Source organism: Engystomops pustulosus, chromosome 5 (genome assembly GCF_040894005.1).
Source record: "Engystomops pustulosus chromosome 5, aEngPut4.maternal, whole genome shotgun sequence".
Taxonomy (NCBI): Eukaryota; Metazoa; Chordata; class Amphibia; order Anura; family Leptodactylidae; genus Engystomops; species Engystomops pustulosus.
In genome coordinates, this window is record NC_092415.1 from 156799019 (window position 1) to 156823212 (window position 24194).

The window sequence follows — 24194 nt, forward strand, 5'->3', positions numbered from 1 at the left end:
CATTCTTCTTCTGGAAAGGTATTGGAGGCTGACCTGTCAATAAGCCTGTTTTGCATATTGTTGAGGTTGCATTTTATACAAGGTCTCTTATTTGCATAATACATGAGTTGCATTTTATAAACTTAAGTCCATTTACCTCTAAACTTTGCATCTATATCAAAGCTGAGAATGATCACACTATACAAATAAATCCAGAGATTGCTCTGGCACACGATGAGTAAAGGGCAATCTATTTACACTTATTCCTTTTTTTTTTGATCCTGTATCAGTTTAAATCCCCATTCCCTACATTAAAGGGAACACTTAAGCCTCTCAAATTGCTGGTTTTAATTACACAGCTTTATAACACTTCCAGTAAAACTCAAAAGCTGTTCCCGTACAAATTTATAGCATTTCTCAAAGGCTGGCTGTACGTCTGTCAATCAACTTGATGCCTCAGATTCCAAAATGTAACCAGAAGCAAGGTGAACACAAAGCAGATGGAAGTCACAAAATGACACACAATTAAAGCAGCGTCTAGATTTACAATGTGATTGTTGAAATTTCCAGGTAGATGGCTGATACTCTTCCTCTAGGTCTGATTCACAGGCTCATAGTCTCAGTGACTCATTGTGACTCATCATTCATACTGGAATCTCAACACCCGCTAAGGCTCTTTCCAGGACGCCTCCCTGCTGCTTACTGAGAATAACATCTTGGGTTCATCAGATAATCAGTCTAATGAGGCCTGTGCAGTAATTGGTTTTCTTGTTGACCTATCCTTTATTAATGCAGACCATGGAATACTGCACACAAAACAGACTAACGTCTCCAGATTTCTTTCCGACTATTTATCGATAATAAATCATACAGGATGCATCAGTATTTCCTCAGTATTTTCAATTTGTGTTTTTCTCATTAATTAGGGCTTTTTCACATTATTTTTCATATCCGTGGTTCGGTGATTTCCACGGATACCTCATGAAGCAAATGTTTTCTATGGGTAATTTCACATTGGCTTATTTTTTTTATTGATCCGTTGTCCGTGGAAAAAATTATGAAACATGTCCTATTTTTTCACAGATGCGGAGCACAGAGGCAATAAAAGTCTATGGGTCCACACAAAAAGATTCATGCCAAGTCTTTTTTTTTCACTGATATACCAGGTGTGACATTTTCTAAGCAATTTTAAACATTCAGGTTTTTTATTTGCAGAGACAAAACACAACAGAAGCTGAGCACACACGGCAATGTGCAACTACTCTTATATTGACCTCTTCTTGCATAAGCCATATCTTCTCCATTTTTCAGTGTACAGTGCTGTACAGGGGCTTATTACTTGAGAGATACATTTTACTTCCTGGTGGTTCCATTTAATATTCTGTGCCATGACTGGGGCGCTGGAAAAAAAAACCAAATGTGGTTTGCAAAATAAAAATGCAGTTGCGCACACTTTGACTGTGTGATCCAGATGACACATCCACAGCTGACAGCCGCCACATATGAAAATGGTTCAGTCTAGGCAATGGACGGTTTTCCATATCTTCGTTATATCGATATGTATATCACATATACTGTGTCTATATTATAGGCACACAGGCGCATTATAATATTGTTTTGATTTAGTCTGATATGGACTGGATGCTGTTGTGAACACATGCAGTGGGACTGTGGGTATTAGGATCATGTTGGGTGTTGGTGATACTGCATTTGAACCAACTATTGACACTTCTTTATGAAGTCACATGACTTAGACCTCATGCACACGACTATATGGTCTTTTCCATCTGCGCCACATTTATAAAGGGGTGTAGACAGTTTACTTGCTTTCCTACGACTAGCTCGGCAAAAAAAGGGCATGGCCTAAGAAAAGGGGCATGGCCTTGCGTGATCCGTGCGCCAGAAATACTGCTGACCCGACAGAATTGTGTCCTAATCTTCTGGTGTAAGGTAAGCCAACTAAGAGGAGGTGCAGAATACAACTAGACATTCTTATACTAAGACAGATTTATCATCCAGCATTAGACACTTATATGAATCTGGTGTAGAATAAGACTGTCTCGTCTAACTCTGCACTGTCTAACCTTAGGACACTTTTTATAAATCTGCCCCTGTATGTGCATGAGGGCACAAATATCCCCATATCCCGCTGAAACGTGTCAGGGGGGACGAGGGTTGCACAATGTGTATGTGTATGTGTGTATGTTTTTTTATACTTTATTAAGTGGTTGTGTGGTAAAGTGACACTTTAGGGGCTTATATTTTATTTATTTATTTTAATGTTTTAAACTTTTTTTTAACTTTCTTTACTTTATACATACTTGAACTTGAACCAGTGATGCCCTGATCACTGGTTCAAGTCCAATACACTGGTCTACAAGGCTTCATTGTAGAACAGTGTAAAATGTCTGGCGGTGCTAACTAGAGATGAGCGAGCATACTCATGCGAGCTTGATGCTCGTTCAAGCATTAGCGTACTCGCAACTGCTCATTGCTCGGACGAGTATTTCGCCCGCTCGAGAAAATGGCATCTCCCGGCCTTTAGATTTTTGGCGGCCAGAAACAGAGCCAATCACAAGCCAGGAGACTCTGCCGTACAACCAGCATCACGTGGTACACTTACATGTCGATAGCAGTGGTTGGTTGGCCTGATCAGGTGACCCTGGAATAGACTAGCCCCTGCCCGGGCTGCTCGCATCATTCTCTGTCTGGATGCTGTTAGGGATAGAGCTGCTGCTGGTCAGGGATAGCGTTGGTTGTTCTATTAGATTAGTGTTAGGCAGGAGTGATTCTACAAGAACCCAACAGCCCTTCTTAGGGCTACATTAGCATTTTTCAAAAGTTAAAGTGACAGTCACAGCACAAAATCCTTTTGTGTGCTGTCAGTGTTGGTTAGAAACTAGCCATAGCAATCATCTTCTGAGGTTGCTGTCTGATTTCTTCTGCAAGTTTTGTTCTATAAAACCAAAAAAAAATAAAAAAATTACCCAAAAAAATTTACATATGTCTATAAAATAGACTTTGATTTGGAAAATGTTGAACCCGAGGGCTAAGGGTAGAGGACGAGGGCGTGGGCATCTAATTACTGATGAAGGCTTGACGGCTGAAACGTACGTCGGGGTCGGCGTGGGGCTTCTGTTTTCATGGGTAAGGTCTGACACATTCAGTTTCCATCTTTTAGTGACAATTTCAGCATTTGGATAATTTCTTTGGTCCTTCCCATATTATATCTTAACATAGAGTATTTCACTTGAACAATATAAACTGTACATGTTTCTTATTCACACCCCTGCCGTGTTTAGCCAGGGTTATGACCCCCTGAGCATATGTCTAAATATCTGTATGTTTTTTACATGTAAAATACAATAAAATTGAATTTTTACTTTTTCATGACTACAATGTGGTGGAATTTTTGTTTTTTGGTTCAGTAATTGTTCGCCTGTTCCACATCATATACCATTTCCTGTATTTGTGGCAACTTTTTGCAGGAGATATAAGTGTTTAATTACTGCAGGGGTCAGAGGCCGTGGTCCTGGGCGGGGTGAGAAACTACCTGCTGATGAGGGAGCAGGGGAACGCCGCAGAGCTACACTCCCTAGCTTCATGTCTCAACTTACTGGGACTCGTGGTAGAGCACTGTTGAGGCCACAACAGTGGAACAGGTGATGTCGTGGATTGCGAACAATGCTTCAAGTAATTTGTCCACCAGTCAGTCTTCCACGCAGTCCACCCATGTTACCCAGGTAAGCACTCCTCCAGCTCCTCCACCTCAACCTCCTTCCCCCCTCCCAAGATAATTTGGAATTTGATCCGGCATACTCTGACTGACGGATTGTGGTGTGCAACCTGTGCCACACCAGGATCAGCAGGGGTTCCACCACTACTAGCTTAACCACCACCAGTATGCGCAGGCATATGAATGCTAAACACCCCAACCAAGGCCGTTCACTTCCAGCCGGGCACACCAATGCTCCTTTCCCTGTGTCATTTGCTTCTTCTGCTAGTCAGCCCCCTGCCCAGGACCCCGGCACAAACACCTCCAACTCGAAAACCACACCTTCGCCTCCACGATCCTCCACAGCGTCCACCAATGTCTCCATGCGAGTTCAGCTGTCTATACCCCAGACGCTGGAGCGCAAGAGGAAATACAGTTCCACCCACCCACACGCCCAAGCCCTCAACGTCCACATCTCCAAATTACTGAGCCTGGAGATGCTGCAGTATAGGCTGGTAGATACCGAAGCCTTTCGCAACCTCATGTCGGTATTCTTCCCCAGCCGCCACTACTTTTCCCGATGTGCCGTCCCAGCCCTGCACCAGCACGTGGTGGGCGTGGCACCATCAGTCGGTAGCTCTAGGCGCAGCAGCAGTGCCGTTGCTAAGCGACAGCAGCCGTAGCTCAAACTGCTGAGCCTAGGCGATAAAAGGCACACCGCCCAAGAGCTGTTACAGGGCATGACGGCGCAGACCAATCTGTGGCTGGCACCGCTGAACCTCAAGCCAGATATGGTTGTTTGTGACAACGGCCGTAACCTGGTGGCGGCTCTGCAACTCGGCAGACTGACACATGCGCCATGCCTGGCCCATGTGTTCAATCTGATAGTTCAGCGGTTCCTCAAGACATACCCCAATCTGTCTGATTTGCTCACAAAGGTGCGCCGCATCAGGTGTGAATTTCAGAAAGTTGATCACAGATGCTGCCACTCTCAGGGCAGCGCAGCGCCGCCTCCAACTGCCCACTCACCGACTGTTGTGCTACGTGCCCACTAGATGGAATTCCACATTAACCATGTTATCCAGAGTTTACCAGCAGTGCAGAGCGATTGTAGACTGCCAGATGTCAACTTCCACCAGAACTGCTAGCCAGGTCAGTCAGCTTCCTCAAGTCTACAATGAGGAGTGGACGTGGATGTCTGATATCTGTCAGGTGCTGAGTAACTTTGAGGAGTCAACACAGATGGTCAGTGGCGAAGCCGCCATCATCAGCCTCATCATCCCGCTGCTTGGCCTGTTGAAAAACTCTCTGGTCAGCATGAAGTTGGAAGCTTTGCGCTTGTCACAAGAGACGTCGGAAGAAGATTCCCTTGTTGATAGCCAGAGCACCTTCCGGTCTGTTTCTCAGCACATGAGGAGGTGGAGGAGGATGAGGAGGAAGAGGAGGAGAATGTTGGCAAGACAGAAGAGGGGACCATTGCTCAGCCCTTATTAACTGTTCAGCGTGTATGGGCAGAAGAAGAGGAGTTGGAGGAAATGGAGAGTCAGGCCAGTGAGGGGAGTGAATTCTTGCGCGTTGGGACTCTGGCGCATATGGCAGATTTCATGCTAGGCTGCCTATCCCATGACCCTCGCGTTCAAAGAATTTTTTCCAGCACTGATTTCTAGGTATTCACTCTCCTGGACCCACGGTACAAGCAAAATCTTTCCACTCTCATCCCTGTAGAGGAAAGGAATGTGAGAGTGCATGAATACCAGCAGGCCCTGGTGCACAAGCTGAAACAGTCTTTCCCATCTGACACTGCTAGCGGCAGAGGGCGTACTTCTGCGGGACAATAGCGAGGGAGAGTAGGCCAGCAGGCAGCTTGTCCAGAACTGGCAGGGGTACGCTTTACAAGGCCTTTGCCAGTTTTATGTCACCCCAGCAAGACACTGTCACCTGTCCCCAGTCTCGGCAGAGTAGGGGTGATCTTTACAGAAAGATGGTGAGGGAGTACGTAGCTGACCATACCATCGTCCTAAATGATCACACAGCTCCCTACAACTACTGGGTTTCAAAGCTGGACATCTGGCCCGAACTGGCGCTGTACACCTTGGAGGTTCTTGCCTGCCCTGCCACTAGCGTGTTGTCAGAGCGGGTTTTCAGTGCAGCTGGTGCCATCATCACCAATAAGCGTACACGCCTGTCGACTGACAGCGCTGGCGCTTATCAAGATGAATCAAGCATGGATTTCTCATGATTTCCATTCTCCACCAGGTGAAAGCAGTTCAACCTGAATAATTCTCATGTATGCACTCCTCCTCCTCATTCTCCTCCTCTTTGTACACTAAAGCAGAGGCAACGGGCTATTTTTTGCCAGGGCCAACTGGCTCTAGTATTGTATGTATTACATTTTTATGGAGGGCCACATTCACGGTACTCAGTATTGCAAATGTTATGGGAGTGCCACAAACAGGTACTCTATGTAAAAAGTACAGCAATAACAGCTATGTGCTGCACACCTCTCTCATGGAGCTACAAACAGTCAAAGGTTGATCCAGTAAACCCAAATTGTAAAACATAGAAAATAAGTTCTGTCCGGAGCTCCCGATTCCCTTGCTTCCGTGTGTCTTTCTCTTCCAATATGTCACTCACAAAATAGAGAAATTCACACTCCTCCAGCACAAATTCCTGAATCCTCCGACAAGAATATACCGCCATTCAGACCAACACTCCTGTGTTTTTCTTGTGACCTCCTCCGTATGTAACATATGTTGCGGTAGATCGCTGGAAGAAATTCACCCGCAGATAGCATAGTACAGTTTAACACTCAGGATTTATTTAGGTTAAAAACATACTCACTAAAGAGCGATAAAAATGCGCATATAAAACTCCAATATGGGACGCCAGCTGCACATTCTCGCCCGACCCTGGGTTTCACCCGGTTTGGTTTCTTCTGGGGCGTTGCCCTAGGTACTCTATGGGGCACATTTACTTACCCGGTCCAGTCGCGATCCAGCGGCGCGTTCTCTGCTCTGCATTCGGGTCCGGCCGGGATTTATGAATGTAGTTCTTCCGCCGTCCACCAGGTGGCGCTGCTGCGCTGAAAGTCATCTCATCGCGCCGGAATTCACCACCTCGGACCAAGTGAAGGTAAGCGCTCCCCCAGCGACACTTTTCCGGTTTTTAAATGCGGCGGTTTTTCCGAATACGTCGGGTTTTCGTTCGGCCACGCCCCCGATTTCTGTCGCGCGCATGCCGGCGCCGATGCGCCACAATCCGATCGCGTGCGCCACAATCCCGGGGCAATTCAGGTACAATCGGCGCAAATCGGAAATATTCGCGTAACACGTCGGGAAAACGCGAATCGGGCCTTTAGTAAATGACCCCCTATGTATTTAATTTTTCTGGAGAGCCACCTACCCGCTCCTCTGTTTTAAAAAAAATTTGGGAGTGCCACATACAGGTACTCTATCTATTTAATTTTTCTGGAGGGCCACCTACCCCGTCCTCTGTTTTGAAAACTTTTTTGGACTGCCACATACAGGCACTCTATATATCTAATTTTTCTGGAGGGCCACCTACCCGGTCCTCTGTTTTAAAAAAATTTTGGGAGTGCCACATACAGGTACTGTCACGGGTGGTCCCGCGACCCATATATCGCGGGCTCACCCGTGCCCCCCGAGCTTCGCAGACGCGGTGCCGTCGTGACTCCCCTCTCCCCGCTCCGGAATCGCTGCCAGGTTCCGGCCGCGCGCGTCCCCGCCTCCTAGGGCGCACGCGCGGTATCTTCAGGAAATTTAAAGGGCCAGTGCACCGCTAATTGGTGCACTGGCTGATCACTTCCCCTTTAAAAACCCTGCACCTTTCTCACACTCTGGCCGGATCTTTGTGCCTCACAGCCTTAGAGAAAGCTCTATTGCGATTTGCCTGCGTTCCAGTGTCTCCTGCGTTCCAGTGTCTCCTGCGTTCCTGTGTCTCCTGCGTGCTTGACTCCCTCCGTGTTCCTGTGTTGCCTGACTACCTCTGTGTTCCCGTGTACCAGTGTCCCTCCGTATTGAGTTCTGTTTTCCCGTACCCTTCTGCTTGGACCTCCTGTTGCTGACCCCGGTTTGGATTCTGACATTGCATCTCTGCCGCCTGCCCTGACCCTGTGCCTGGACTTTGACCACGAGATTGATTGCCGTTCTTGTACCTCAACCTTGGCCGCCACTGCAGACAAGTCACGCCTGAGGAACGACCTGGTGGTACCACGCCGCAGCTTGTCTAACCCGCTTTGCGGCGGGCTCTGGTGAAAACCGGGTACGACTTAGACTCCGGTCCCAGGTAGTGGCTTGAGTCGTCGTCTGCAGTGGTCCAGTAGATCCACTTCCCGCAAGCCTGACAGTAAGATCCGGCCATGGATCCCGCCGAGGTTCCGTCTCCCAGCAAGCCAGATCTTGCCACTATTGTGATCCACCAGTCTCGGCAGATTGCTGCTCAGCGAGATCAACTGGAGCAAGTCACCGCCATGCATCAGCAACTGTTAGCTAACCAGCAACAGCAACAGGTACCTGAGGCTGCTCTTGCGACCCCTACTGCTCCGACTAGTCTGCCTGCTCTTGAACCTAGAATACGGTTGTCTATGCCTAGCAAGTACGACGGCGATCCCAAGATGTGAGTTTTATTACCCAGTGCTCCCTGCACATAGAACTTATGCCGACCCAATTCATCACGGAGCGATCTAAGGTGGCATTTATAGACAGCCTTCTCTCGGGGAAAGCCTTGGCTTGGGCTACTCCCCTTTGGGATAGGAACGACCCAGTTACGGCTTCTCTTGCAGCCTTTTTGTCTGAATTCCGGTCAGTATTTGAAGAACCGGCTCGGGCCTCCTCCGCAGAGTCAGCTTTATTGAATTTATGTCAGGGGAATTGCTCCGTGGGAGAGTATGCGGTCCAGTTCCGTACCTTAGCGTCGGAACTTTCCTGGAACGACGCGGCCTTGTCTGCAGCTTTTAAGAAAGGTCTGTCCTCACAGGTTAAGGACGCTCTGGCTGCTCGTGACCTACCATCTTCTCTGAGTGGGCTCATCTCCCTAGCCACCCGGATTGATGTGCGCTTCAGGGAGCGTGCCGAAGAGTCACGTTTTGAGCAGAATCCAGTCCGACCACGACGCCTTCCTCGACTAGCTCCTGTCTTCCAAAGACCGTTCCAGTCTCCAGTCGTACCACCTGCAGAGGAGTCTATGGAGGTGGATAGAGCCAAATTGTCTCCTCAGGAGCGTATCAGAAGACGCCAAGGAAACCTTTGCCTCTATTGCGGTAGTTCTGAGCATTTCCTTGCATCTTGTCCTATCCGACCCCAACGCCCGGGAAACGCCAGCACCTAGGGTTATTGGGAGAAGCGTCCCTAGGTGTGAACAGTGCTTCTCCACGCCTGTTGATTCCGGTGCTGCTCAGCGTTGGTTCCGGCAATCAAACCCAAGTATCTGCCTTCCTGGACTCCGGCTCCGCTGGGAACTTCATGGATGCTGCATTGGTTTCCCGGTACCACATTCCAGTGATTCTTCTTGACAAACCACTTGTTATTTCTTCGGTCAGTGGACAAATTCTCTCGGACCCAGTACGGTAGCCATGTCCGCTTACATAAAGGAAAATTTGCAAAAGGGGTTCATCCGCAAGTCTTCCTCCCACGCTGGAGCTGGATTTTTCTTTGTCTCTAAAAAGGATGGTTCCCTCCGACCCTGCATAGACTATCGCGGTCTCAACAAGGTTACGGTGAAGAACCGCTATCCTTTGCCTCTCATCACCGAACTCTTTGACCGTCTACGAGGTGCCAAAGTGTTTACCAAGCTGGATCTGTGAGGAGCATATAACCTCATCCGAATTCGGGAGGGCGATGAGTGGAAGACAGCTTTCAATACTCGTGACGGGCATTTTGAGTATTTGGTAATGCCCTTTGGTCTCTGCAATGCTCCAGCGGTATTCCAGGAGTTTGTTAATGATATTTTTAGAGACCTGCTCTACTCCTGTGTTATAGTCTACTTGGACGACATTTTGGTGTATTCTTCAGATCTTCCCTCTCACCAAAACCACGTCCGGCAGGTTCTCAGACGCTTAAGGACTAATCATTTATACGCCAAACTCGAGAAGTGTCAATTCCACCAGAGCAGTCTTCCGTTTTTGGGATACGTCATTTCTGGCCAGGGACTCCAGATGGACCCTTCTAAATTGGCAGCCGTACTTCAGTGGCCTCGCCAAGTGGGACTGCGTGCTGTTCAGAGATTTCTGGGCTTCGCCAATTACTATAGACAGTTTATTCCACACTTCTCTTCACTTGTGGCTCCTATTGTGGCATTGACTAAGAAGAATGCCAATCCTACACAATGGTCTCCAGCTGCTGAGGAAGCCTTTACTAAGTTAAAATCTGCCTTTGCCTCTGCGCCAGTACTTACAAGACCAGATATGGAGAAACCTTTTCAGTTGGAGGTTGATGCTTCATCCGTCGGTCCTGGTGCAGTTCTTACCCAGAAGGGGCCCAAGGGTCATACCTTCACCTGCGGGTTCTTCTCGAAGACATTCTCTCCTGCCGAGAAGAATTATTCCCTTGGAGATCGGGAACTGTTGGCCATAAAGCTGGCTTTGGAGGAGTGGCGGTATCTCCTGGAGGGGGCTCGTCACCCGGTTCACATTTATACCGACCACAAGAACCTCCTGTACCTCCAGACCGCTCAGCGACTGAATCCTCGTCAAGCCCGTTGGTCTCTTTTCTTCTCCCAATTTGATTTCTTAATACATTTCCGTCCTGCGGAGAAGAACGTTAAGGCAGATGCTCTCTCCCGTGCTTCGGATGTGGTTGGAGAAGACCTTGTGCCCAGTCATATTGTGCCTCCAGAACGTCTGGTCCTTGCAGCTCCAGTGGACCTTAGGCAGCTTCCACCAGGCAAGACGTACGTCAGACCTGCTCTTCATAAGAGGATCCTGATATGGGGACATTGCTCTTGTGTGGCTGGACACCCTGGAGTGCAGCGTTCCATAGCCCTTATTTCCCGTTATTATTGGTGGCCAGACCTGGCCAAAGATGTGCGAGATTTTGTGGGTTCCTGCTTCTCCTGTGCCCGAAACAAGTCATCACGCCTCAAACCTGCCGGTCTCCTGATGCCGTTGCCGATACCCAGCCGCCCGTGGACTCATGTGGCCATGGACTTCGTCACTGACCTGCCATCATCCTGGGGGAATACTGTCATCTGGGTGGTAACCGACCGGTTCTCGTAAATGTCCCATTTTGCCAGCCTGTTCTTCTCCCACATCTTTCGGCTGCATGGACTCCCATTGCACATTGTTTCGGACCGTGGGGTCCAGTTTGTCTCCCGTTTCTGGCGATCCCTGTGTAACCATCTTCAGGTGAAATTGGACTTCTCGTCAGCATATCATCCTCAGTCGAATGGACAGGTAGAGAGAGTCAATCAAACCCTTGGCTGCTACCTTCGGCACTTCGTCTCGGCCCGCCGAGATGACTGGTCTTCCTTGTTGCCATGGGCGGAGTTCTCATACAACTCCCTGGACTCTGAAGCTTCTGGTTCTACTCCCTTCTTCATTGTTTATGGACAACATCCATGTCCTCCTCTCCCTCTGCATGTGTCCACGGAGGTTCCTGCTGTCGACGAGTTGGTACGAGACCTTAAGACCATTTGGGAACAAACTCGCCTTTCGTTGAAGCAGGCTTCCGCCCGTACCAAGCTCCAAGCGGATAAGAAACGCAGGCCATCTCCTGTTTTTTCTCCTGGGGACAGGGTCTGGTTGTCAGCTAGATACATCCGGTTAAAGATTCCTGGATACAAGCTTGGTCCACGGTTCTTAGGTCCTTTCGAGGTTATATCCCGCATAAATCCGGTGTCTTACAAGCTGCGCCTTCCTTCCACCATGCGCATCCCGAAGTCCTTCCATGTCTCTCTACTCAAGCCTGTTATTCTGAACCACTTCTCCCGGCAAGTACCTCCTCCTGCTCCGGTGGCTGACTCCTCAGATATTTATGAGGTAAAGGAGATCCTCGACATGAAGACCGTAAAGGGTAAGCGGTTCTTCTTGGTTGACTGGAAGGGGTTCGGGCCTGAGGAGAGATCTTGGGAGCCTGAAGACAACATCCTGGACCATGATTTACTACAGAGATTTTTACAACCCAAGAAGAGGGGGAGGCCGAAGGGGGGGGGTACTGTTACTGTGTCCCCCGAGACTCGCAGGCGCGGTGCCGGCGCGACTCACCTCTCCCTGCTCCGAAATCGCTGCCAGGTTCCGGCCGCACGCGTCCCCGCCTCCTAGGGCGCGCGCGCGGTATCTTCAGGAAATTTAAAGGGCCAGTGCACCGCTAATTGGTGCACTGGCTGATCACTTCCCCTTTAAAAACCCTGCACCTTCCTCACACTCTGGCCGGATCTTTGTGCCTCACAGCCTTAGAGAAAGCTCTGTTGCGATTTGCCTGCGTTCCAGTGTCTCCTGCGTTCCAGTGTCTCCTGCGTTCCTGTGTCTCCTGCGTGCTTGACTCCCTCCGTGTTCCTGTGTTGCCTGACTACCTCTGTGTTCCCGTGTACCAGTGTCCCTCCGTATTGCTGTCATGAGTTCTGTGTTCCCGTACCCTTCTGCTTGGACCTCCTGTTGCTGACCCCGGCTTGGATTCTGACATTGCATCTCTGCCGCCTGCCCTGACCCTGTGCCTGGACTTTGACCACAAGATTGATTGCCGTTCTTGTACCTCAACCTTGGCCGCCACTGCAGACAAGTCATGCCTGAGGAACGACCTGGTGGTACCACGCCGCAGCTTGTCTAACCCGCTTTGCGGCGGGCTCTGGTGAAAACCGGGTACCACTTAGACTCCGGTCCCAGGTAATGGCTTGAGTCATCGTCTGCAGTGGTCCAGTGGATCCACTACCCGCAAGCCTGACAGGTAATCTATTTCATTTTTCTGGAGGGCCACCTACCCAGTCCTCTGTTTTGAAAACTTTTTGGGACTGCCACATACAGGCACTCTATCTATTTAATTTTTCTGGAGGGCCACCTACCTAGTCATCTGTTTTGAAAACTTTTTGGGACTGCCACATACAGGCACTATCCAAATTTAATTGTATCCATAGCAGCCTCCACACGTTGTCTTTATAGCAGCCTCCACACATCGTCTTTATAGCTGCCTCCACACGTCGTCTTTATAGCTGCCTCCACACGTTGTCTCCATTGTTACCTCCACACGTTGTCTCCATAGCTGCCTCCAAAAGTCGTCTCTATAGCTGCCTCCACACGTGTCCCCTTAGCAAACAAGCTGTGTCAGGCTAATTTTTCGGTTGTTTCACCAAATACGTTATGGAACTTGGTCACTCTGTCGCCGCCATGCTGTGTTATCGACTAAATATAACGTCAACCTTTTGTTATAGGAGATCATTTCAGCGCTTCTTCCTCACCTCCTTTGATTCCTCTCTGCCGCCATACTGATACGTACAGTGCTACATGTTATCCTCACCAAAAGGAATTTTTTAAATTGGTTTGAAGCCTGAGTCCATTTGGGGTATGTCGCCATGCCACTCTCTAGCCTGCGCTGCTGTCGCTGCCTCCGCATGCCTCCCCTATAGTGCCAGGGTCAATTATTGGGTGTTTTAGATGCTATGTCGCCTCACTCGGTTACTCTGTCATCGCCATGTTGTTGCCCATAATTTTGGCATAATGGTGCGATTAGGCAGCCTCAGAGGCATCCATGGAAGCTGCCCCTGCTGTTTCCTGTCCATTTCCGTGGTGTTTACATAATTTTCTGAGGTTTCCAGGTTTTTGGCCAAGCTTCCCTGTGCAAAGCCTTGGTCCCCTTGAAAAATGCTCGAGTCTCCCATTGACTTCAATGGGGTTCGTTATTCGAAACGAGTACTCGAGCATCGGAAAAAGTTTGAATCGAATAACGAGCACTCAAGCATTTTAGTGCTCGCTCATCTCTAGTCTTCATCAATCATTTCCCATTCAGGTAGTCCTTGGACACATATCTCTATGGACTATATCACAGATCCACCATCATCTAAAGATCACAACACCATCTGCATCATGGTGGCCCGATTTTCCAGGATGGCACACTTACCCATTAATAAGTTAATCTTGGCATCTACGTCTCAGATAAAGTTTATTTTCAGGTGTGTCCTAAGGAGATTGTGTACGTTAGGAGAACACAATTCACATCTCAATTCTGAAGACCCCAAAGTAACTTTCTGAAAATCAAATTGAACTTTTCAGTTAAGACGGTAAATCAAGGCCTGGTGAAGTTCATTTGGTCATATCTCTCTAGGATAATTGGATAAAATAACTGCAGCGGGCTGAGTTCGCACACATCAGACAGTTTCCCCACTAAATCTTCATTCTTGAAGGTGGTGTTTCTCATTAAACTTTCCTATGCCACACCTCCCATTTAGGTCTTTGTAGAACACCAAGAAGACTATGAGCTAGATCCAAAGGGATATCTCTACCTTCTTGTAAATTTGAAGGCGTATTGTCCACAGGAGTGCCCTTGGGTGAAGAGGAGGCATTGTCATGCACCTAAGCTTCTAAAAAGGTTCCTTAAAAAAATGAATACGTGGGGTATTCAAAGTCTAAAAAGGAGGTCGGTCACTGTCATGATTCTGCACTGATTCCTATGGCATTCTGGGTTCATGTTGAGATTCCTTTTGTTGGCAAGAATGTAGCCCAGTTCATCCTGGCTCATAGCAGGCTGTGGTGAATACCAGGGGCTTGTTAGACTTCACACGGCAGTACTTACTTTAGCTGGAAAAGTGAAACATCAGGCCAGCAAAGTTAGTGACTGTAGCAGTCACACCTCGCCCAATGCCTCCTTTCAGCTGTCCACTGCTGCCAGCACTGAGAATCTGGACCCAGAAGAGCCCCCACTCCAATGTGAGTTAGAAAAATCTGGCTGCTTCCCTGTGAATTGCCATGGGGCTGCTCTCCCAAAATATCCCAAACTAACAGCTGTCTCCATCCTCAGACTCGGCTGTTGTTATGGCTGTGGGTGTCATCTCGGACACACCTTGGGTATCCTCTTGCGACTGCAGCTATCTGCTTCTTGGGGCCCTTCTTAATCTTTGGATTGGACACAGAGGGGCCCATTTACTCACCCGTTCTCTGGAATTCACTGAAAGTGCATTGTCTGTCTATAATGCTGTGTGAAGTTAATCACTATGTGCGCCTGAAATCATGAATGTGTCGCTTTCCCGCTCAGGTCCGACAGAGTTCACCATCTTTGTTGTGGTGCATCTTAAACATAAGGTTTGCAACACAATTTAAAAGTTAAATACTGCGCTCAGTCCGAATAAGTCGGACCATCCAACGGCACGGCCCCTAATTTGTGTCATATGGAAGCCAGCGCAGCTGTGCCACAAAAGGGTCGCGTGCGCCACAATCCCAGCGCACACACTTCTTAAATACCTGTGCAAGCCGGTTTAGCACCGAAAAAGTTGCACAGTCTGACAAAAGTGTGCAGTGTGACCCATAGTAAATGTGTTGGAGCTCTGTCATCCTTTGTCTGGCTATATTGACAGCTATGCCATACCACAGAGAAATGCATAATTATCTATAAAGCGCATAGGTTATCAAAGATATATTAATACATAAAAAATACATTAAACTACAATAAAAGCACAACCAATACAATGATTAAAACTCTTACACTCTATCGTCTATGCCTTTTTAGGCTGCTTTTTCTCTGGTCCAGAGCCTCTGCGGGCTGGTGCCTCTCTGGGCCTGTGCCTCTCTGGGCCTGTGTCTTTGTGGGCCTGTGCCTCTGTGGGCTGGTGCCTCTGTGGGATGATGACTCTGTGGACTAGTGTCTCTGTGGGCCAATTCCTCTGTAGGCTAATGCCTCTGTGAGCTTGTGCCTCTGTGGGCTAGTGCCTCTTTGGGCTGATGCCCCTGTGGGTTGGTTCCTTTGTGGGAGGATGCATCTTTGAGCTGATGCCTCTGTGGACTGGTGCCTCTGTGGGCTATGGCCTCTGTGGGCTAGTCCCTTTGTGGGCTGGTGCCTCTTTCGGCTGATGCCTCTGTGGACTAGTGCCTCTATGGGCTGATGTCTCTATGGACTAGTGCCTCTGTGGGCTGATGTCTCTATGGACTAGTGCCTCTGTGGGCTGGTGCCCGTGTGGGCTGATGCCTCTGTGGGCTAGTGCCTGTGTGGGCTGATGCCTCTGTGGGCTAGTGCCTCTTTGGGCTGATGCCTCTTTTGGCTGATGTCTCTTTGGACTAGTACCTCTGTGGGCTCATGCCTCTGCGGACTAGTGCCTCTGCAGACTAGTGCCTCTGTGGGCTAGTGCCTCTGCAGGCAAGTGCCCCTTTGGGATGCTGACTCTGTGGGCTGTGCCTCTGTGGGCAGGTGCCTCTGTGGGCTGATAAATCTGTGGGCTAGTGCCTCTTTGGGCTAGTGCCTCTATGGACTAGTGCCTCTATGGGCTGATGTCTCTGTGGACTAGTGCCTCTTTGGGCTGGTGCCTTTGTGGGCTGGTGCCCCTGTGGGCTAGTGCCTCTGTGGGCTAGTGCCTCTTTGGGTGGATGCCACTATGGACTACTGCCTCTGTGGGCTCATGCCTTTGTGGGCTGATGCCTCTGTGGGTGAGTGCCTGTGTGGGCTGATGCCTGTGTGGGCTAGTGCCTCTGTGGGCTGATGCCTCTGTGGGCTGATGTCTCTCTGGACTAGTGCCTCTGTGGGCTCATGCCTCTGCGGACTAGTGCCTCTGCAGACTAGTGCCTCTGTGGGCTAGTGCCTTTTTGGGATGCTGACTCTGTGGGCTGTGCCTCTGTGGGCTGGTGCCTCTGTGGGCTGATAACTCTGTGGGCTAGTGCCTCTCTGGACTAGTGCCTCTGTGGGCTCATGCCTCTGCGGACTAGTGCCTCTGTGGGTTAATACTTCTTTGGACTGGTCCCTCTATTGGCTAATGCCTCTGTGGGCTAGTGCCTCTATTGGCTAATGCCTCTATGGGCTAGTGCCTCTGTGGGCTGGTGTCTCTTTCGGCTAATGCCTCTGTGGGCTAATACCTCTGTGGGCTAGTGCCTCTGTGGGCTGGTGCCTCTGTGGGCTAGTACCTCTGTGGGCCAGTGCCTCTCTTGAAGAAACAAAATGCAATTTTCAAACACAATAGACAAACATTACAGAAACAACTCTAAGGGGGTCATTTATCTTTAGTCAGGACATTTGTGCACGTCTTTTATTGGGTTTTTTTCTGGGTTTCTGGACTTATTTATCTTAGAGCAGTTGTTCTTAACCGGGGTTCTTTTGGACCCCAGGGGTCCGATGAGTCGGTCTCAGGGGTTCGGCAGAGCCTCCACCACTGAGGTCATGACAGACACATATTTGATTTATCTCTAGGGAAGGGTTCTGTGAATGTGCATATGAAACTGATGGGTTTGGTACCTCAAACAAGCTTAAGAACCACTGACTTCAAGGTTGAAATATAAAGTAGCTGAGTCTGTGAGGTTTTCGGAACTTTGGGGCAAATTTACTTACCCATATCGTCGTGATCCCCAAGGTGCGATATCCGACGAGGATTTGGAGCTGCCACAATTCACTAAGATTCGTGCGTCCAATTTCCTGCATGTGTTGCTTCCCCGCTGAGGTCCGCCGGAGTTCACCATCTTCTTTCCGGTGCATGTAAGTGCAACACAATTGCGACACAATTTTGAATGTTAAATCTCGCTCTCAGTCCGAATCAGTCGGGTTATCCGACGGTCACGCCCCCGATTTGTGATGCATGAAAGTCGGCGTGATTGCATCAAAATCCAATTGCGTGCAACAAAAACCCCAGTTAAATGCGGCACAAAACGGAAAAAGTCGGAAAACCCGACGAGATTGTAGTCCGTGGACCCTTGATAAATGTGCCCCTTTATATTAAAAAGCCACATAAAAGTCGTAAATTCATCTGTAACTCCTAAAGTTTTTCATACACCTGATAAGGGCTAGAGTTTATTTGTGAATTTTTAACCACGAATTGTGCCAAGATTGCAACTTTTTCATACGCGAACATCTGGATTTTAAAGATATAGCAGACGCAAAACAAGACGAAAAATTCTTGCGAGGTTAACTTTGCTAAGCGATTGAAGAAGTTGCAAATATAAGGGGGAAAAAAAGAGAAAATCATAACATAAAATTTTTTTATCGCAGCACTACCCTGACATTAACATTGATATGAAATGGACAGTGGGCATGCTGATGGCGACATACAGGTGCTTAACTGTATCACCAAATTTGAACAAGACAGAAAGTAGCACCAAGCACCAATCCACGCTGTAGCTGTAGATGTATGAGTAAAAAAAATCTTTTATTTTTTACTTTTTACAAATATTCCCAGGATATTCATCCACTTAAAAGGTATATCTTAGTACAAACACTTGAAGTATAACAGTTAAAAATAAAAATAATATACTATACATAGAAATATACACACTCTTTAAGACCTCAGGCTTGACTAAAAAAAGAGGCAAAAATGGCACTAATAGGGCCCAAGAGCACATTTCTGCCTTTTAAAAATAGAATATAGACTACAAAAATGTGGTCCGTGGATACTATGATTGTTTTTGAGTCCTTTATTCTTTATTTTTGCTGTTTAGTTGTTGATTACCAAAGTAATTTAAGTCGATACTTTGTATTTTTACACTGTCCGTGTCGCTCTGACTAGATGGTAATGTCTCTGTGATATATTGCAAGAAAGAGTACACAAATGGTCCTGTGTGGTATTAGGATACATGTCCAACAATATGTTTTTGTTACGATCGTCAGATCTTTAGTTTTTTCATTGTATAGAGCAGTGATGGCGAACCTTTTAGATACTGAGTGCCCAAACTACAACCAAAATGCACTTATTTACCGTGAAGTGCCAACATGGCACTTATTCCTACGTGTTCTTCCACATCTTTCAATTGTATCGGCAGCCTAATGCCACCAATACAGTTGATAGAAAGAGGGCAAATAGCTTCTCTCCAGGGTCTCTCTGTACAGGAAGAAGGGAGGGTCTAGCAGGATGACCTCCAAAGGTAATGCCAATCTGTCAACACCTTTAAAATAGTGTCCCTTTAAAATAGCGCTGAGAGCAGCATCTCATAAGTTGTCTGCGACTGCAGAAAGATTTGGTGGATTTGGTCCTGTTTGATAAAAATGGCCTGAGTGCCCACAGAAAGGAATCTGAGTGCCACCTCTGGCACCCGTGCCATAGGTTCGCCACCACTGGTATAGAGTCACACTCACAGTTTAGTTGAATAACACAGTGTCCTCCTTGGGGTCCGATGCCTCGCTGTGTGGGCCTTGCAAATGATGGTGATTATCTCGGCGTCCTCCGAGTGAGTGTGCGCATGCGCAAGTGCGCTACACTCCGTCAGATTAATAGAGCTGACGATCTCCAATTTCAGGATGGACAGGAATGAAGGAGCATCTGGGAGGTATACAGTGGATCTTCCTTGCTAAAAAAAATGCTTGTGTGCTCTGTGAACAGTTAAAACGAGGAATTGGGAAATGAATAGCAAACCCTGCTGGCTGTTGATGGTGCCTGTGTGCACTGTCAGCGGTTAGCAACTTCTCCACGGTGTGAATTGTAGTCCAATATCGCCAGACGCGTTTCAAAGCCTTCCTCGGCTCTTTCCTCAGTGGCTTAATGAATCCAAGAATAAAACATTACAAGGGCTCAAAACAATCATAGTATCCACAGACCACATTTTTGTAGTCTATATTCTATTTTTAAAAGGCAGAAATGTGCAATTGGGCCCTATTAGTGCCATTTTTGCCTCTTTTTTAGCCCAGCCTGAGGTCTTAAAGAGTGTGTATATTTCTATGTACAGGCAGTTACATACAAGATAGGTTCTGTAGGTTTGTTCTTAAGTTGAGTTTGTATGTAAGTCGGAACCATATACTTTAATATTGTAACCCCAGTCAAAATTTATTTGGTCTCTCTGACAATTGGATTTTTAAAAATGTTGGGTTGTCATAAGAAGTAGAATAAACAATAAAACGTAATTACAGGCACCATTGATAACTGTTATACCTGTTTATTGTAGCCTAACGATAAAGTACTGTAAATTACCAAAATCCGTTTGTAACTAGGGGTCGTATGTAAGTCAGGTGTTCTTAAGTAGGGGACCGCCTGTATAGTATATTGTTTTTATTTTTAACTGTTATACTTGAAGTGTTTGCACTAAGGTATAACTTTTAAGTGGATGAATATCCCGGGAATATTTGTGAAAAGTGAAAAATAAAAGATTTTTTTTACTCATACATCTACAACTACAGTGTGGATTGGTGCTTGGTGCTACTTTCTGTCTTGTTCAAAATCATAAGATAAATGACCCCTAGGTATACCATAAATATATCGCTAGTAACTAGCTAGTCTGCCACATAGTGATTAAAAGAAGTAGCATTGTTAGAGCAATTTTCCTCACTGAATTCTAAAAGCCAAATCTTTATTATTATATAAAAAATATAAAATCATACATAAATGTCTTTTATGCCGCTGCCTTTTTTTTTTGCCAAACAAGCTTTAAATTTTTATGGTGTCATCATAGAGAGGCGGGTCCATAGTATAGTGGAGTGGGGAGTGTATGTATATAGTGTCATCACGGAGAGGCAAGGCCAATGTGCGATCCCAGTGTAGTGGCGCGCATGCCCAAAACTGCCGATGTGCAGCTGCGCATGACGTCTACTGGCATAATGGGAGTAATTGCCCAAAAGTGAAATTGGAATGAAAGTATTGTACTGTAGGATGCATGAAGTAACATGTCAGATGTAGTTTAGTTACCAGTGTATAGTGTGTGCAGTAGCACACTCCATGAGCGCCAGACACATGTTCCATTATTAGTGTGGTGAGAGTATTTATTTATTTATGGATTTATTGTTTCATCATGTTTCAACAGATTGGAGACCATATTGCAGCTTTGAGCAACTTATCTAATGCTCCAGTTGTATCACTACTGTGTTACCAGATACTTTGCTATGTTGTATACTATCCTTGTCATTATTAGGGAAATACCTCTATTATTTGCTATAATGTTATCTATTTAACATAGAAATTGCCTAATCTGGACATTAATTTTGTAGTCATTACTCTATTTGTACATATGTATTATATACCTGAATCCCGAGTTTCTCTTTACACTTTTGCAATTTCATATTTTGTATTTTGTATTTTCAGGGGGTGCGAAACATTCTGTAATCACTACTGTAATGAAATTGTTTGCGTCATTAACAAGTAATACACAGTCTTCAATTCATATAATACATCATGGATGGGACCCCTAGACTGGGAGCACACCCCATCAGACATGCACTTATTTTGGATACTTTATTTTTATATGTATACTGTATATGCTTTGCTAGTGTTGTACAATAAAAACACTGTTCTCAAAAAATCATCATTCTTTTGCTTCACCATCATTTTAGAGTTATCATTTTTATATTTTTTTCATTGACAAGGTTAGTTGAGGACTGTTATGGGTGCTCCCGCAAACCCATATCGCACCTGCTCGTGTGGTGTTTGGGATGTTCACCTGTCCCCGCTCCTGATTCCGGGTCATCGGCCGCGCGCCCTAGGAGACGGGAGCTCGTGCGTGTCGGCTTCAGAAAATTGTAAGGGCTATTGCACCGTTAATTGGTGCTGCGTTGGACTGGAATGGGGCAGCCTTACTTGCCACCTTTAAAAAAGGACTTTCCCGACCGATCAAAGACGGCGCACTGGTCTCCCAGCACCGTTTCCTTGTGGTTCGTCTAGACAAGCCCCTGGTTATCTCAATAAAGTGACGGAAGGAACCGATATCCGTTACTCATAATCAAGGAACTCTTTGACCACCTCCGTTGTGCCAAGGTCTTGAATTGCACCTTCGGGGGGCATACAGTCTTATCCGCATACTTGCGGGTGACAATCGTCTCTATGCCTAACTGGAGAAGTGCCGGTTCCATCAGAAGAGCCTTCCGTTTATCATATCATCATTATATATCATCTCCGATAAAGGCCTAAAGATGGATCCTGCCAAGTTGTCTGCGGTACTTTAGTGTACAGTAAGACTTTATGCCATACAGTGATTCCTGGGCTTTGCAATTTATTACCGGAAATTCATTCCACACTTCTCTTCTCTCGTATCGCCCATTGCGGCCTTAAGAAAAGGCGCTGTTCAAAGACTCTGGCCTACGGCAGCTGAGGAGGCGTTCTCTAAACAGAAGTCTGCATTTTCTTCTGCTCCTGTACTGACACTGCCAGATTTAGAGAAACCTTCCTGCTTGAGGTTGACACCTCTTCAGTAGGTGCCTGAGCTGTTCTCACTCAGAAAGGACCCAAAGGCTGAATGCTTACCTGTGGCTTTTTCTCTAAAACCTTCTCTGCAGCCAAAAGGAATTACTTCATAGGAGATCGGGAACTTGTGGCCATTAAACTAGCCTTGTAATAGTGGTGCTGAAAGGAGCTCATCATCTGGTCAGCATATACTCTGATCATAAGATTCTCCTGTACCTCCAGACTGCTCAGTGTCTCAATCCATGACAAGCTCACTGGTCCCTCTTCTTTTCACGTTTCAACTTTCTGATCCATTTTCATCCTGCTGAAAAGAACTTCAAGACGGATGCTCTCTCTCGTGCCTCTGATGTTATTGGGCAAGAACCGGCTCTTCGGCATATCATCCCTCTTGAACGGCTGGCTGTGGCCACTCCAATGGACCTCCATTAGCTCCCTCCCAGCAAGGGAGCTAAATATATATAAGTAGAAGGGCACAGTACATATAAGTAAGGGTACAAAGTATATATGAGTAAGGGTATACTAATATATAATATATAATTAAGTGTGTACAGTATATAGAAGTAGAGACACAGTATCTAGAAGAGGAATCATAGTACCTATAACCATGGGTGTACAGTATATATAAGTAAAAGGTGCACAATATATAAGGTGGGGAGCACAGTATATATAAATAAGGGCTCAGTATATAGAAGTTGAGGGGCACAGTACATATAAGTAAGGCTGCATAGTATATATAAGTAAGGATATACAATATATATAAATATATATAAGTAAGTATATAACTAAGGGTGTACATTATATATAAGTAGGGGGCCCAGTATATATATAAATAAGGGGCATAGTATATATAAGTAGGGCAGCACAGTATATATATATATATATAGGCACTGTATACTGTATAAGGAAGGGTGCACAGTATATATAAATTGGGGGCACAGTGCATATAAGTTGAGGGGCACAGTACTTATAAGTAAGGCTACTTTGTATATACATATTAAGGGATAAACACTGTGTATATGTAAGAAGGCGGGCCAGTATATAAAAATAAGATGGGCAGAATATAAAAAAATAAAGTTTACAGTATATACAAATTAAGGGAGCACAGTGTATAAATGTTGAAATGTAATTTTTGATATATGAAGGGGGCATAGAGGTTTTGTTGTGGGGGCATAGTTTGGTCGATGGGGTATCACTTCCACATGACATCATGACAGGTCCTTGAATCGGGGATGGAGCATTTTAAGTTCATGGTGGCTTCTGTGTCCTGCAGTTTGAGGAGGGCCAGGTCTCTGACACATTCCCTCCATTACAGCAGCATGTATGTGATGTATACAATATAACTCAACATGATAACAGACACTCTTTACCTCATAGCAGAAGAGGCAAATCCAGAGAGGTCCTTGCGCGATCCCGGGAAGGTGATACTGGAATTATTTAGGGTCATCTAGCTCCATCCTGGAGGAATCCTCCCCCCTTGGTCAGGTGTGATCATTGTGTACAGGACTCTTCAGTTTGCAGAATGCTACAGCAATTGTGATGTTATCAGCTGTGTCCTTAGCTACGATATGTGTCCATAGCAACCAACCAGAGTTTAGCTTACATTGTGAAACTGCTATAGATTATAAAAACTGTTCTCTGATTGGTTGCCATGAATAAAATAAGCACTTTTACTAGAAACAGATTTGATAAATGAAGTCAATGATATATACTGTGGCTTGAAAGGGCATAAGTTAAGTTAAAAGGGTATAAAGATAATCATTGGAGGTGATTTATCAAAAGTGAGGTAAATCTGTTGTTCTTGTTGATCATGGAAACCAATCAGAGCTTAGCTTTAATTTCATAAACAGTTGTGGTAAAATGAAACCAGAGCTCTAATTGGATGCCATGGGCAACTAGAACAGTTGCGATCTGAGACACTTCTGATAAATCTCCACAAATAAGTATTCAAGTTGGTTATTAAAATTTAGTATAATATGTAATTAATATTAATTATATGCAACTGAACAAAATTTTACATGGAACTGCCAGGGCCGGTTCTAGAGAAAGTGGGGCCCTGGGCAAAACTAAAAGTGGGGCCCCAAAATAAAACTATTTTATGACCAGTCACAGTCAGGAAGAGGCTCTTTTAGTATGGTAAAACAAACTGTAATATGGGAGAATTTTATAGGAGATAGATAGATGATAGGGAGATTTATGGGCAGCATGGTGGCTCCGTGATTAGCACTACAGCCTTGCAGCACTGGTCAACATCTGCAAAGATTTTGTATGT

The 24194-nt window shown here is 46.3% G+C and overlaps 1 long non-coding RNA gene across 1 annotated transcript; it reads right to left on the reverse strand.

Annotated features, from left to right (window-relative positions):
- Positions 1 to 1182: 1182 nt before the first annotated feature.
- On the reverse strand, positions 1183 to 23473 carry LOC140134219 (uncharacterized). The gene is made up of 3 exons (XR_011856135.1): positions 23293 to 23473; positions 20770 to 20857; positions 1183 to 1379 (listed from the first exon to the last, which is right to left on the reverse strand). It is a non-coding gene; the product is annotated as an uncharacterized lncRNA (long non-coding RNA).
- Between the last annotated feature and the right edge of the window lie 721 nt (positions 23474 to 24194).